The 13,637-nt window shown below is 41.8% G+C and overlaps 1 long non-coding RNA gene across 1 annotated transcript; it reads right to left on the bottom strand.

Moving 5' to 3' along the window:
* Positions 1-10,899: 10,899 nt before the first annotated feature.
* On the bottom strand, positions 10,900-12,626 carry LOC125484599. The gene is made up of 3 exons (XR_007263432.1): positions 12,044-12,626; positions 11,719-11,882; positions 10,900-11,143 (listed from the first exon to the last, which is right to left on the bottom strand). It is a non-coding gene; the product is annotated as an uncharacterized LOC125484599 (long non-coding RNA).
* Between the last annotated feature and the right edge of the window lie 1,011 nt (positions 12,627-13,637).

Below are 13,637 nucleotides of genomic sequence, written 5' to 3'. Positions count from 1 at the left end.
CTCTAACGAAAACAGCCTCAAGTCCCTCAGCCTTTCCACATAAGACCTTCCCTCCATGCAGACAACATCCTGGTAAATCTCCTCTGCACCCTTTCCAATGCTTCCACATCCTTCCTATAATGCGGCGACCAGAACTGTACGCAATTCTCCAAGTGCGGCCGAACCAGAGTTTTGTACAGCTGCAACATGACCTCATGGCTCCAAAACTCAATCCCTCTACCAATAAAACCTAACACACCGTATGCCTTCTTAACAACCCTATCAACCTGGGTGGCAACTTTCAGTGATCTATGCACATGGACACCGAGATCTCTCTGCTCATCCACACTACCAAGAATCTTACCATTAGCCCAGTACTCTGTATTCCTGTTACTCCTTCCAAAGTGAATCACCTCACACTTTTCCGCATTAAACTCCATTTGCCACCTCTCAGCCCAGCTCTGCAACTTATCTATGTCCCTCTGTAACCTGCAACATCCTTCCGCACTATCCACAACTCCACCGACTTTAGTGTCATCCGCAAATTTACTAACCCATCCTTCTACGCCCTCATCCAGGTCATTTATAAAAATGACAAACAGCAGTGGCCCCAAAACAGATCCTTGCGGTACACCACTAGTAACTGAACTCCAGGATGAACATTTCCCATCAACCACCACCCTCTGTCTTCTTACAGTTAGCCAATTTCTGATCCAAACTGTTAAATCACCCTCAATCCCATGTCTCCGTATTTTCTGCAATAGCCTACCATGGGGAACGTTATCAAACGCTTTACTGAAATCCATATACACCACATCAACCGCTTTACCCTCATCCACCTGTTTGGTCACCTTCTCAAAGAACTCAATAAGGTTTGTGAGGCACGACCTACCCTTCACAAAACCGTGTTGACTATCCCTAATCAAATTATTCCTTTCTAGATGATTATAAATCCTATCTTTTATAATCCTTTCCAACACTTTACCCACAACCGAAGTAAGGCTCACTGGTCTATAATTACCAGGGTTGTCTCTACTCCCCTTCTTGAACAAGGGGACAATATTTGCTATCCTCCAGTCTTCTGGCACTATTCCTGTAGACTATGTACATAGTTCATTGAAATTTGCGTCACAGGTAGACAGGATGGTTAAGAAGGCGTTTAGCGCCTTGCCTTCATTGTTCAGACTGCTGGGGTATAGGAGTAGAACCCTGACAAAGGGTGTTGGCCTGAAATGTTGACTTTCTTGCTCCCCTATGCTATCTGACCTGCTGTGCTTTTCCAGCTTCACACCCATAGACTATAGGAGTAGGAGGTTAGGTTGAGGTTGCACAGGATGTTGGTGAGGCCACTTTTGAAGTACTGTGTACAGTTCTGGTCACCCTGCTATAGGAAGGATATTATTAAATTGGAGATGGTTCAGAAAAGATTAACCAGAATATTGCTGGTACTGGAAGTTTTGAGTTATAAGGAGAGGCTGGATAGGCTGGGACTTTTTTCACTCGGAATTTGAGGGGTGACCTTATAGAGGTTTATAAAATCATGAAGGGCATAGATAACGTGAATAAACAAAAGCTTTTTTCTGTAGGATGGGGGAGTTCAAAACGAGGTGGCATATTTGTAAGGCGAGAGGAGAAAGATTTAAAAGGGACCTGATCGGCAGTATTTTCACACACAGAGTGGTTCATGTGTGGGATGAACTGCCAGAGGAAGTGGTACATGCAAGTTTCAACATTTAAAAGGTCCCCCCCACCCCCATTTGGACAGGTACATGAATAGGAAAGGTTTAGAGAGATATGGGACTTTTAGTTTAGTTTGGGAAACTTGGCTTGGATGTGTTGGACTGAAGTGTCTGTTTCTGTGCTATATGACTCTATGACTCTACTTGATCTTATCTTAAGGAAGATGTAATTTGTTGCATGATAATAACTAGGTGCAAGTTACATTGGTAGGATCTACATTGTTACAGCAAAATGAGAAGATGATCTGGGTGCAATGTCTTATACCACTGTGTTGTATGTGCTTTGGATGTTTTGACCAGTTTATGAATTAAAAACACTTTACCCAAGCACTCTCATTGGTGAGGCGTACAGAATTTGGTTTGCGGTTTAACTCAATTTTATTAATAAGATATTCGTTATAAAAAAGCACTTCCTAAATTCCCACAAAATTTACTCTATCTAGCTCTATGCATCTGTGAAAGAATATTACTTGCAAATATCCACTTGTTTGAGCTGGGCTGTTGGAATTTCCTTTCTTTCTGATGCAGGTCTGGCTCCCTTCCATGAAGGTGGGTCTCATAGGTCAGGGAAGATCGACTCCTGGGTCTTCTTGGGTTGTCTCATGGTCTTCTGCTATGAGTCTTGCTGTGAATCATCTCTGCAGGGTAATTCCCAGATGTGAGGTTTTATCTCCTTCGCCTCAGACCTTCCTAAACATTCTGTGGACTTTAGTCAATTGGGTCATGAGCAGGGGTCAAAGCATCTAATTTTCTGATGAAGGGTCTAGGCCCGAAACATCAGCCTTCCTGCTCCTATGATGCTGCTTGGCCTGCTGTGTTCATCCAGCTCTACACCTTGTTATCTCAGATTTTCCAGCATCTGCTGTTCCTTCTATTTCTAATGGTGTCACCCTTCATTTTTGCCATGCCTGGGAGGTATAAAGTGCATGTCCTCAGACACTGGCTGGGAGTCAATGTGTCAGAAAGTTTGATCAATACTCCTCCAATACACAACCCTCAGGCTTATTATAACTGGATCCCCCTGAACCTTTGTAACCTCTTTGACCTTGCCTTCCACTGTTCTATGTAGCCAATAGTTAGTGGCTGTTGTTAATTTAGTTTGGCTAATTTTCTGTCAGGCCCAATTTCTCTGGCTGTGAGTCAATTTACAATGTCCAATTTTGGGCTGTGGTCACTTGACCACAACTGAAATCCTAATCTGTTCTCCCAATCAATTCAAATGTCATCATTATTGAGGATTGTGTGTTATGCGCTCTTCAGCATTAACTCTTTCAGATTCTTACACTCCACTGTGGCTCAGTGGTTAGCACTGCTGCCTCACAGCACCAGGGACCTGCGTTCAATTCCAGCCTCAGGTGACTGTCTGTGTGGAGTTTGCACGTTCTCCCAGTGTCTGCGTGGGTTTCCTCTGGGTGCTCTGGTTTCCTCCCACAGTCTAAAGATGTGCAGGCTAGGTGGATTGGCCATGCTAAATTGCTCTTAGTGCCCAGGGGTGTCTAGGTTAGGTGGGTTAGACAGGGGGAATGGGTCTGGCTGGGATGCTCTTTGGAGGCACGGTGTAGGCTTGTTGGACTGAAGGGCCTGTTTCCACACTGTAGGGATTCTATGAATGCAACAATATCAATTGTCAGAATGTACACTTGAATGTTTCTGCACTAAGGCACAACAGGTAGAGGATCACAGTGGTAGAGCCTCTAGATCTGCAGGACAACAGAGAGATGGAGCAGACACTATAGAAAGAGATTCCTCAATGATGCCAAAAAGCAGTCTGACAGGCCAACCAAAGCACCAAACCAATTTGCATGCCCATTCAGTACTGCCCTGTTTGCCACTCTCTTTAGGTCATCTGTTAAGCTGGCAAACAATCAATCCTTTGCCACTGTTCTGACTGCAGCCCAGTTGTGGTTTGGTGGCATGTCATGTGTTGCTCTCAACTCTATACTATGCTACAAAGTTAATTCAATGCTAGGCTAGTGACTGCATGTGTCAGATCAAGCAACAGGGTTGCTTCCTCAGTGATGTGTTTTTTGCCTCCTCTTAAGGCTGTTGTGGCTGTGCTGTGTAGATATTGGGTGTCTGAACCCTGGAACTCAGAGGGACAATTTGTTGTGAGGAGGTGGGATGGTGTGAAGTTGGAAGTCCATGATCACACCAGCTGCTGTTTTTTCACCATGCCAAGTAACAGGATGGAAGGTGCTGGGATTTCTGATGGAGCATAAGACAGAACCAAGCCATCACTCGCAATATTCTCGGTGAAGTCAGATTCTACAGACCCTGTCAAAGCTCACTTCAAGATATGGAGAACTATCTTTGCATTCTTTTATTGTATGTCAGCTTGTCTTACAAGGGAGAGGCTGCATTCTCAGTGAGCTATGTGAGAAGCTGGTGATGTAGTAGGCAGGAGGTGATATGTGAAGTTGTATTCACTCACCTTGATTTCTCATGTATAGACATTAGGTCTCTTGTTACACTGCTGACAGTGTCCAGACTTGAGGAGTTGATCTTCCTGCCCAATTGTTCCAACTCCCTTCTGATAGTAGCCTATGTTGTCCTCCTGTCACCCTGCATCATTGAACCATGGTTCATATATACCTCTGATGTCTCTAGCATTACATCCATCACTTTGTCTGAGTATCCACTTTCAGGTACAATATGACTATAAGAAGAGTAGGCTGGCTGAATCCCATGCTAACAAGCAAGACCGCTAGAAGCCCTGCTGAGTGCAGAGACCATAGGCAGTTTGTATATCCAGAGAGCAAAACAGGATCCCTTTAGACTTCCACGAGAACCATGCAGGTGAGGTGGGTACACCAAATTTGAATGTTGGCCACGGCAATCTGCATGCCCATAAAATTGAGTTTTCCAATATCTAGCCCATCGTACCTTCAGTCACTGAGCTATTTGCGGCCCCTCTGTTGACATTTTTGAACAGCTATGCAGCATTAATGCCACAATGTTTTTATAAGGTATTACCATGTAGAATTTATTTATAAATTTATTTGCTTTATGACGATAGATCCTCGTTGTAACTGCTTGCTGAAATAAATAAAGATTATACTCTGAGAAGGCAAATATTTAGGTCAGGAAATACTGTAGTTTGTTTTGAAGCAGATTGCATTTCCACGTATAAAGTAATTTAAAAAAATATATCAGTGCCTCCCATTTTCCCTGAAGAACATTTGAATTAGGAGCTGGAGTAGGCAATTCAGCATCACAAGCATTCTCCGCCATTCAATATATTATGGCTGATCTCATCATGGCCTCACCTCCTATTTCCTGCCTGCTCCCTATTCTGCACTCTTTATATAAATTTGCTAACTCACCTCTTCTATAGTGATATTGGCAGTCTCCAGTATCACAAGCCACAAAATCATTTTTTAAAAATTATGAGCCTGGACAATGAGTTTCAGCAAACTATATAGGCATTAAGACAAATCAAAGCCAAATCCTGGCGTTTGCCTAATGCCCACATATATACTTTTTAACACTATCATTGGCTTCCAAAGGGCATAGTGGAACAATACATCACTGCTGCTTTAACAGCAGTACTCAGATTTTATTCCCTGATAGTTTGAAAGGCTGTTGATAACTACTGTCCAAGATCATAGGATCCCTATGGTGTGGAAGCAAGCCTTCTGGCCCATTGAGTCTACACCAACCCTCCAAAGAGCAGCCCACCCAGATCTACCCCCTTACCCTATCCTTTTAATCCTGCATTTCCCATTGCTAATCCACTTAGACAGGATCATTCAGGGGCCTCCAAAATGAAAACCAAAAGAACTGCGGATGCTGTAAATCAGGAACAAAAACAAAGTTGCCGGAAAAGTTCAGCAGGTCTGGCAGCATCTGTGGAGGAGAAAACAGAGTTAACGTTTCGGGTCCAGTGACCCTTCCTCAGAACTGAAAGGTAAGGAAATGTCTGCAGAAAAACAATTCCAAGAGCTACTGATACAGGCTGGTTCGAAACCAGGGGAACCAACGACAACAGACCATGACCAGCAGACTCAAGAATTGACAAGCTTTGAAAACCAAGTGACCCAACCAACATCACAAGGCCTCAGACACATCCTGAGATGAAAACCAGGCCTGCAAAACCAGCAGAAAGTAAAGAAAACCAAGTACCTACTTGATAGATCCACGATGCAACTGACTGTATCAGCAGATTCAACCCAAACTGAAAGGCCTACACAGTCAGAAATCTTAATCCAGGCACTGGGTATGGCAAGCAGGAACAGCCAGCTGTACTTCGAAATTGTGTATTCCTCAGTGGTGAGCTGAAACTCCTGAGACCCCAAAGTTTCTGACCTAGCTAGCAGGGAATGGAAGGCAGGCGATGATAGTGCAGGGATCCGAAGAGTAGGAAGCCTGATTAAAGTTTCTGTGATTAAACTGTTGCTTTTAGGGTTCTAATAGTGTTTAAACTAGCTAATAGTGTATTTAATAGTATTACTGTCCTTTCTATAGCTGAATGTGTCAATTTCCCTGTCTATTGAGCTTACCTGTATTTCTGGTATTATATTTACCTTTTGTATTGAAATAAATACAGGAATTCTTTTGACCTGAAACACATTTCCACTGCCTTTTTCATTTCATGTTCACTAAGTAAGTCCAGTGTCTAGAATCAGGGATCAGGGGGTGATTCAAGCCACCTAAAATCAGCAACTCACTGAGCACAAATCAGAACCCTAATGGGCATATTTACGCGCTGCATTAGTTGAAGTCCTGGATGCATACACTATTGGGCGTTCCTCTCCATTGGACCACCTATGAGCTAATGCTACCCTGATGTCATATGGGGAGGCATCGCATGTCAATGCCAGATCTTGCTTGGGATCACAGTTATTTCTTCATTTCACTGAAAGCTTTGGATTGGCTATGTGACCATTTCCAAGGCTGACCCTAAAAGAGTTGATGCAAAGGTGCCAGGATAGAGGCCAGGTTATGTACAAACTTCCTGTAACAATTTACCAGCCTTGAAATGACCAAAATTCCTGGACAGACATAGGAGCCAGGGTACAGTTTCACTTCATCTTCCAATGGGTGTAACCAAGTCTCGTCGACACTGTAGCCCAAGTAGGTCACTTTGGGGCCTTAAACACACATTTTTCCCTTCTAGGTGTATGCCCACCTCAGAAAAATGTCTAAGGACTATGTCCAAGTTTTCTAATTGTTCCTTATTAGTCATAGAATTATAGAATCCTTACAGTGTGGAAACAGGCCCTTCGGCCCAACAAGTCCACACTGAACCTCAGAGCATCCCACCCAGACCCGTCCCCCTATAACCCACCTAATCTACACATCCCTGAACACTACGGGCAATTTAGCATGGCCAATCCACCGAGCCTGCACATCTTTGGACTGTGGCAGGAAATCGGAGCACCCAGAGGAAACCCACACAGACACGGGGAGAATGTGCAAACTCCACACAGTCATCTGACTGAACCCAGGTCCCTGGCGCTGTGAAACAGCAGTGCTAACCACTGTACCACCGTGCCTTTTATTCTTCCCTTTTTTTAGCATGTCACCAAAATAAATGGTGACCTGAGGTAGACCTTTTAAAATGTTATCCATCGTCTGCTGAAAAATTGAACAGAGTGACATAGCCCAACTGGCAGCCTCGAATATTGGTACAAGCCCCTATTGGCATTAATTGTAGCATACTTCTGGGAATTCTCATCCAAATGCAATTGCAAGTAAGTGTGGCTCACATCCACCTTCCCATAGGACGGCCCCATCACCCCACCAATATTGTAAATAAATCCTCTATCCAAGGGACTGGGTAATTATCCAGCTGTGAAAAGAGGTTTACCATTTGTTTAAAATCCCCACAAAGGTGAACTGACCCATTGGGCTTCAAAATTGGTCTGACTGGTGCTGCTTATCCACAAATTGGACCAGTTTGATCATTCTTTCAATTTCCAGCCTTCTGATTTCTGCCTCTACTTTTGTCTGTGGGGCAAATGGCACTGGGCAGCTCATACAGAATTGTGGGATTTCTTGCTGGTAAACATGCAAGGTAGCTTTGGCTCCTCTGATACTTCTGAGATCTTCCTGAAAGACCTCTGGATATTTCATTGGGGCTCGACTCAGGCAGCTATTTTCTAATTGAAAAATGTTGAGCCAATCTAGATGAATCTCTTTCAACCAATTTCATCCGATTAAGTTTGGGCCCAAGCCTTCTACTACAATCAATGTTAATTGAACTAGTTGCATTTTATAAGAGACTGGAACTGAAGTTTTACTGTTAAGCTGTAAAAGTTCCCTGGTATTTGTTCTCAGCCTGGTCAAGGTCTTGCACAAATTTAGGGGTTGTTACATTTTGTTAAAAACTGGTTCTGTGATCACTGATACAGTCACACAAGTATTGACCTCCATTAGAATTGAATGGCCATTTAACCAGACATTTATTTTGACTGGTTCTGATTTGCCTGTTGCTAAGCAATTTAACTGTTCCAAACCAGATGTAGGTGGGATTTCCAGGATGTGTACTCTCCTGGATACCAGCCTATGAGTTCTCTCACTCAATTTAGATCTAGTAGGACTTTTTTGGTGTCTCATGTCCACAAGCCAGCAGCCATACAATGACTTGCCAGCCAAGATTCTGAAGAAAATTTTAACCGTTTGGCTGAGCCTTGGCTTTGTTTTGGGGTTTTGCTGTGGGCTGACCTGGAGTCCCTTCGATCAAAATATGGCCTGAGTGAGGCGATACAATTGCCTGTCCTTAAGTGATGTTTCGCAAGTTCAATTGGACGGATGAGGATGCCCATTTCCATCAGAATACCCTGCAACTTATATGCTCCACATGCCATATTTTTCAATGATATAAACAGTTGTAGTGCCTGTTTGAAGTCTTGTTGGGCTTCAGTGAGCTTTTGCATGGTTATATCATTAATCCCACATACCAACCGGTCTCTAAGCATCTAATTAAGGAATAAGCCAAAGTCACATGCCTCTGTCAGTTGTCGTAACCTAGTCAAAATTCCCGACACAGATTCCCCATGTCCTCAAATTGCCAAGTTGAAATGATACATCTCAGAATTATGGCTTGGGGTCATAGTATTCCTTAACTAAGTCCATCAACACTTGAAAGCTTTTAGTATCTGGTGCTTTATGGAAGCTTAGACACCTAATAACAGAAAATGCTGCAGGTCTGCAGGCTTTCAGGACAATCGTTTGTTGCTTTTCATCAGAATCTCTGACACTCCTCTTTTTATTGTTCAGTCAGGGCTCCCTGCTTGGACCAAATTAACAGCCTCAATCATGGAACTCATATTCTATGAAACCCAGTTGGCTGACTTTGTTACAATCACTATAACTGCAACATCTAAATTAGTTCATCTTTTTGAATAGGTTTATTGTCACATGTCTTCAAGTTGTAAAAGAACAGCAGTGTACAATGTCACTAATAATTGGCGTCATCTTAGGTACAAAGTACCTAGGTACAAATCTTAGGTACAAAAATAAGGAAAATAAAGAAAAAAATTACACTACCTACAGGTATACATCATATAAGTTTTCCACAATTCATTCAAGACTTACGGCTTGGGGCCTGCTGGTTGCCATCCCCACTTCTCTTTGGGCCCACTGGCTGTCCCCAGTTTGGGGCTTGTTGGCCATCCCTGCTTCGCTCCAGGCAGTTGGAAGAAGAGGGAAAAGACAAAAGAGAAAAAAAAATACAATAGAGAGAAATAAAAAATAAAAAAGAAGAAAAGATTAGGAAAGGACTGAGCAGTCGAGTTCCAGCTGGAGTGTTCTACTCCATTGACGTCTCTTAGTAGATCTTGTGAAAGGAGTGATTGATATGATGCAGTTGGGTTAAAAGGAGGTTGGAAATGATCAGAAAGTCAACTAAATGTCAGGATGCTGTGGTTGGAAATAGCAGGCAACAAAGCATAGACAATACTTAAATTCTTAAGAACAGTTATTGGATCCGAAATGTTAACTCTGTTTCTCTCTCCTCATGTGTTGACGGACCTGCTGAGTTTCTCAAGCAATTTCAGTTTTTATTTCAGTTTTCCATCGTCACAGTATTTGATTTTATAAAGCAAGGGCCAGAGCTTTGAAGTAAATATGTAAAGATTTATTATTACATCTGCCTCCTGAAATTTTTATTGAGCCATTCTGAAAAAAAAGAAACAATTTACTATTGAAGATTTTTTTTAACAAGTAACATTTTGTCAGAAATAACAAGTTCTCACAACCCTTTGAGAATGCTTGCTTTGTGGAAATAATTAGATTGCAAAGCTCTTTTCAAGCTATTCTTCTGGCTCTGACAGTGATTACTCACAGTTTAAAACCTCATTTTTGAAAGATTACACATTTTTCAAAAGAATATTGCATCGATTTTTTATCATGCAGCAGAGATGGTGGCTTGAATACCACAGGTTTGGTGAATCTCACAATCCTGCTGAACAACACTGACATCAAATTGCTGTAGTAGAGGGAAACATTGACATTTAAATATAATGAGCATTAAGGACGAGCAGTGCTGATTTGTTTTGGTTAAAACAAAAGGGCCAAAACTGCCAAATGGTTAGATTTGATCTGGAGTCATTTGATTCTCTGCTACCTGTCTCATAACTTCAATAAACCACTGCACATGATCAGTCTCTTCAAATGTTTTGCTGTACAAACAGCTGTTAGATCACATGGTTTCTTATTGAATATCAGAATTGACTGGTGCAGTGTTTCTATGCAACAAGTCAAATATTTCACTATGTGATAGTCGATTTATTCCATTTTGTACTGTAGGGATTCCAGACTCCCATTGTCGTGCAGTGCAAGGCAAGCGCATCTGCTGGTTAGGCACAGTATCAACACTTCTCTATGATCAAATTTTCATGACATTTTCAGCAGTATTTTCTTAGTTTAAATAATTAATATAGAGAAATTGATAAACTATGAGTTTATATTTTGAATATTCAAAGGTTGAGGTCTTAGCTTCTACTAGGCCATAAAGGCAAAATTTGCATTGAATTGAAGCACATACCCTTACCTTAACAAAATGCATCTTACTGCTTTCCATAAGTAAGTTCTCGGCATTTAGTGATTTATTCGCAACAGTTATGTGCAACGAACATTGCACAATGGACTGATATATTTCACAACAAATCCACAAATATATTATGAAACTAATCTTGGTAGTAATAAAGTTTAATGATTTTCTGTACAAGCAAGTTCAGAATATTGGAGACTATTGAACTCTTGTGTTGCTTTCCTACACACAGAATTACCAATCTCATATTGGATGAACAAGTATGATTTACTTGAAAATCTCAAGTGTATTTATTTAACAGATAAACTGATAAGTTGCAGTACAGAGCCAGTTATGTACACTTCTTTAGTCTATACGCTGCTGCTTGGACTTCTTATGGCTGTAGGTCAATATGGTGCCATCCTTGTCCTTGGCTTATTACCATACTCAGCTGATAAAACAGTAACATAAGAGAGAGCACATGGTAAATTTTCATATTGTCACCTTTGAAATTGTCTGTCTATTATAAAGCTAATTTAATTTTACTTTTTAATGAAATTTGAGCTTGGATAGTTCCTCTAATAGGCCACCAATACGCATTGTGGAAGACTATTCTCCCCAAATATGTATTAAATTGCACAAATTCATTCAATTGTGTTCATTCAAATCTGAGCACATACTGATCACCACTACTTAAACTGTTCCTATTATCCTACAACCCCTTTTCCACCTCTCCAGTCTTTTATCCCCTTTCCAGAACCAAATCTCATCTGTCATTCTCCAAATCAAAGCTACTTTGTATTGGACCCAGCAAGAAACAATAATACCAAATCTATGAGAAAGAACTGCATCTAGATTCAACCATCTTCAGCTGCTTCATCAATGACATTTCCTCCAATATAAAGTCAAAAGTGGTTCACTGGTGATTGCACAGTTTCAATATCATGCTCAACTGCTCAGGTTTTGAAGCAGTTCATGACTTAGTGAAACAAGCTAAACACCACACACTACATACTAAGATTTTACCTGTCCCTAGTGTTACAAAGGATAGGTTTGGTTCATTGTCATGGAATTCTTCAAGTACATGGGCTATTCCGCTTCACCTGTCCCTCATGGAAACATTTGTCAGCAAGAACATCTTTGACCACAAGTCAACCAGGTAATGGTCAGTGCATATTGTCCTCAAGAACCTGTGGGAAAAGGAGACAAATAATCCTGTTGGGTCCTTCCCTGAGCAGTCTGTCAAAGTCATTTGGCAGAATGCCTCATTGCCAGAACTTTCCAAAAAGCACCAACATAAAGCTTGACTGGTGGTGAGAAGAGAGATTGAGGTGAGATCTTTCATACATACCTGGACTGTCTCTGCTACTACACATTGCCCTCAAATCAGCTGCAGGGTAGGCAGACTGTCACACATCTCCTTCTGGAATGTGTCTTTGCAAAGGAAGTCTGGAGAAAGATGCAGTGGTTTTGTCGGGCTCATCCCAAACAGCTCTGTGATGCAGGACTCTGTGCTCAATTGTCTGTTCCCTGGAACGCACACCAAGACAAACATCGACTATGCTTGGAAGACAGTCAACTCAGTGAAAGATGCTCTTTGGTCTCCCCCAAACTTGTTGGTTTTCTGGTGCAAAGAGTTAACCTTGACCGAGTGTTGCAGACTAGTACATTCCAATGTCCAGGACTACGAGCTGAGGGTCACACTAAAGGTCAGCAGTGAGCTCAGCTGCTTCCAAGGCATAGTGAGGAAGGACCACTGTCCAAGGTCTTTCTGCCAAAGTATAATGGGGGTCGATGAGTTGTCAGACCCTCTCATTGGCTCCAATATATGAAAATAATGTCCGGTATAAGAAATACTTTTGGTTTTTGCAACTGCTGGAAATGTCAGATTCCAATGTCTGTTTTTCTTGATATCCAGGGACAGAAATGCTTTAGTACCTGTAGGTACATAAAGATTTTTTATGAATAAAGTATATTTTTGCAATTAAAACACAGGAAAACATTCAGACTCAAGCTTATAAGTGGTAAGAAATAATGACACCACACAGTGGTAGGCAATGAACATGTACAAGAGAGAATGTAACCATTCAATTACATTACCAACAAATCCACCTTTACCAACAAAATCCTGCCATTGATCAAGAACTTAACTGGTCCAGATGCATAAGTACCGTGGCTACGTCTACAACAGTATGGATCTAAAAATGCTTGATTTCGTCTGATCTCAGAAGCAACACTCTTTCTAAGCTGAATGGCTGTGTGAGCACAGAGTTGCTCTGCAAGATGCTGCTGTGAATGGACCTTGGGGGGCCCATGCAGCCAGAAAGGCAGTTAGAGGGAGTGCTGCTCAGAAGGTCTTAGGCCTGTTTAGTACTTGGATGGGAGACCACCTGGAATATCAGGTGCAGTAGGCTTAAGGGATGCAGTGTGGCTGAGTGGTTAAGGAATTACGTTAGAAATCTATCTTCCCATATAGGTTTGAACCCTGCTGATTACAAATCTCACAATTCCTAAACATCAAGAATTAATTATGATCCAAGTGGGATAGCAATGATCAAAATAGTATAGCTACATAATTGGTCAGAAATTGGGGATTCTGTGGCAAGTAACTTACCATCTGACTCTTCAAAGCTGGTCATAAATATCTAAGAGATAAGAGCATGGGTAAGCCATTTGACATTCAGGCCTGGATCCCCTCCTCTCATTCAACAAGATCATGGCTGATCTGCCCCAAAACCTCAACTTTGCTTTTGTGTCAGCTCTTCATCACCATCAACTCCTTGATATATCCTCTCTAAATACTTCCACTGACCCAGCTTCCACCACTCTCTGGGGAAGAGAATTCCAGACATTCACTTCCCTTTAGGAGAAGAAATTCCTTAGCATCTCAGTTTTAAATGTGTGCCCCCTTATTCTGTAACCATGTACCCTGGTTTGAGATTCCC

The sequence above is a fragment of the Rhincodon typus genome, chromosome 12, assembly GCF_021869965.1.
Source record: "Rhincodon typus isolate 14 chromosome 12, sRhiTyp1.1, whole genome shotgun sequence".
NCBI classification, from domain to species: domain Eukaryota; kingdom Metazoa; phylum Chordata; class Chondrichthyes; order Orectolobiformes; family Rhincodontidae; genus Rhincodon; species Rhincodon typus.
This window is presented reverse-complemented; position numbering and strand designations above follow the sequence as displayed.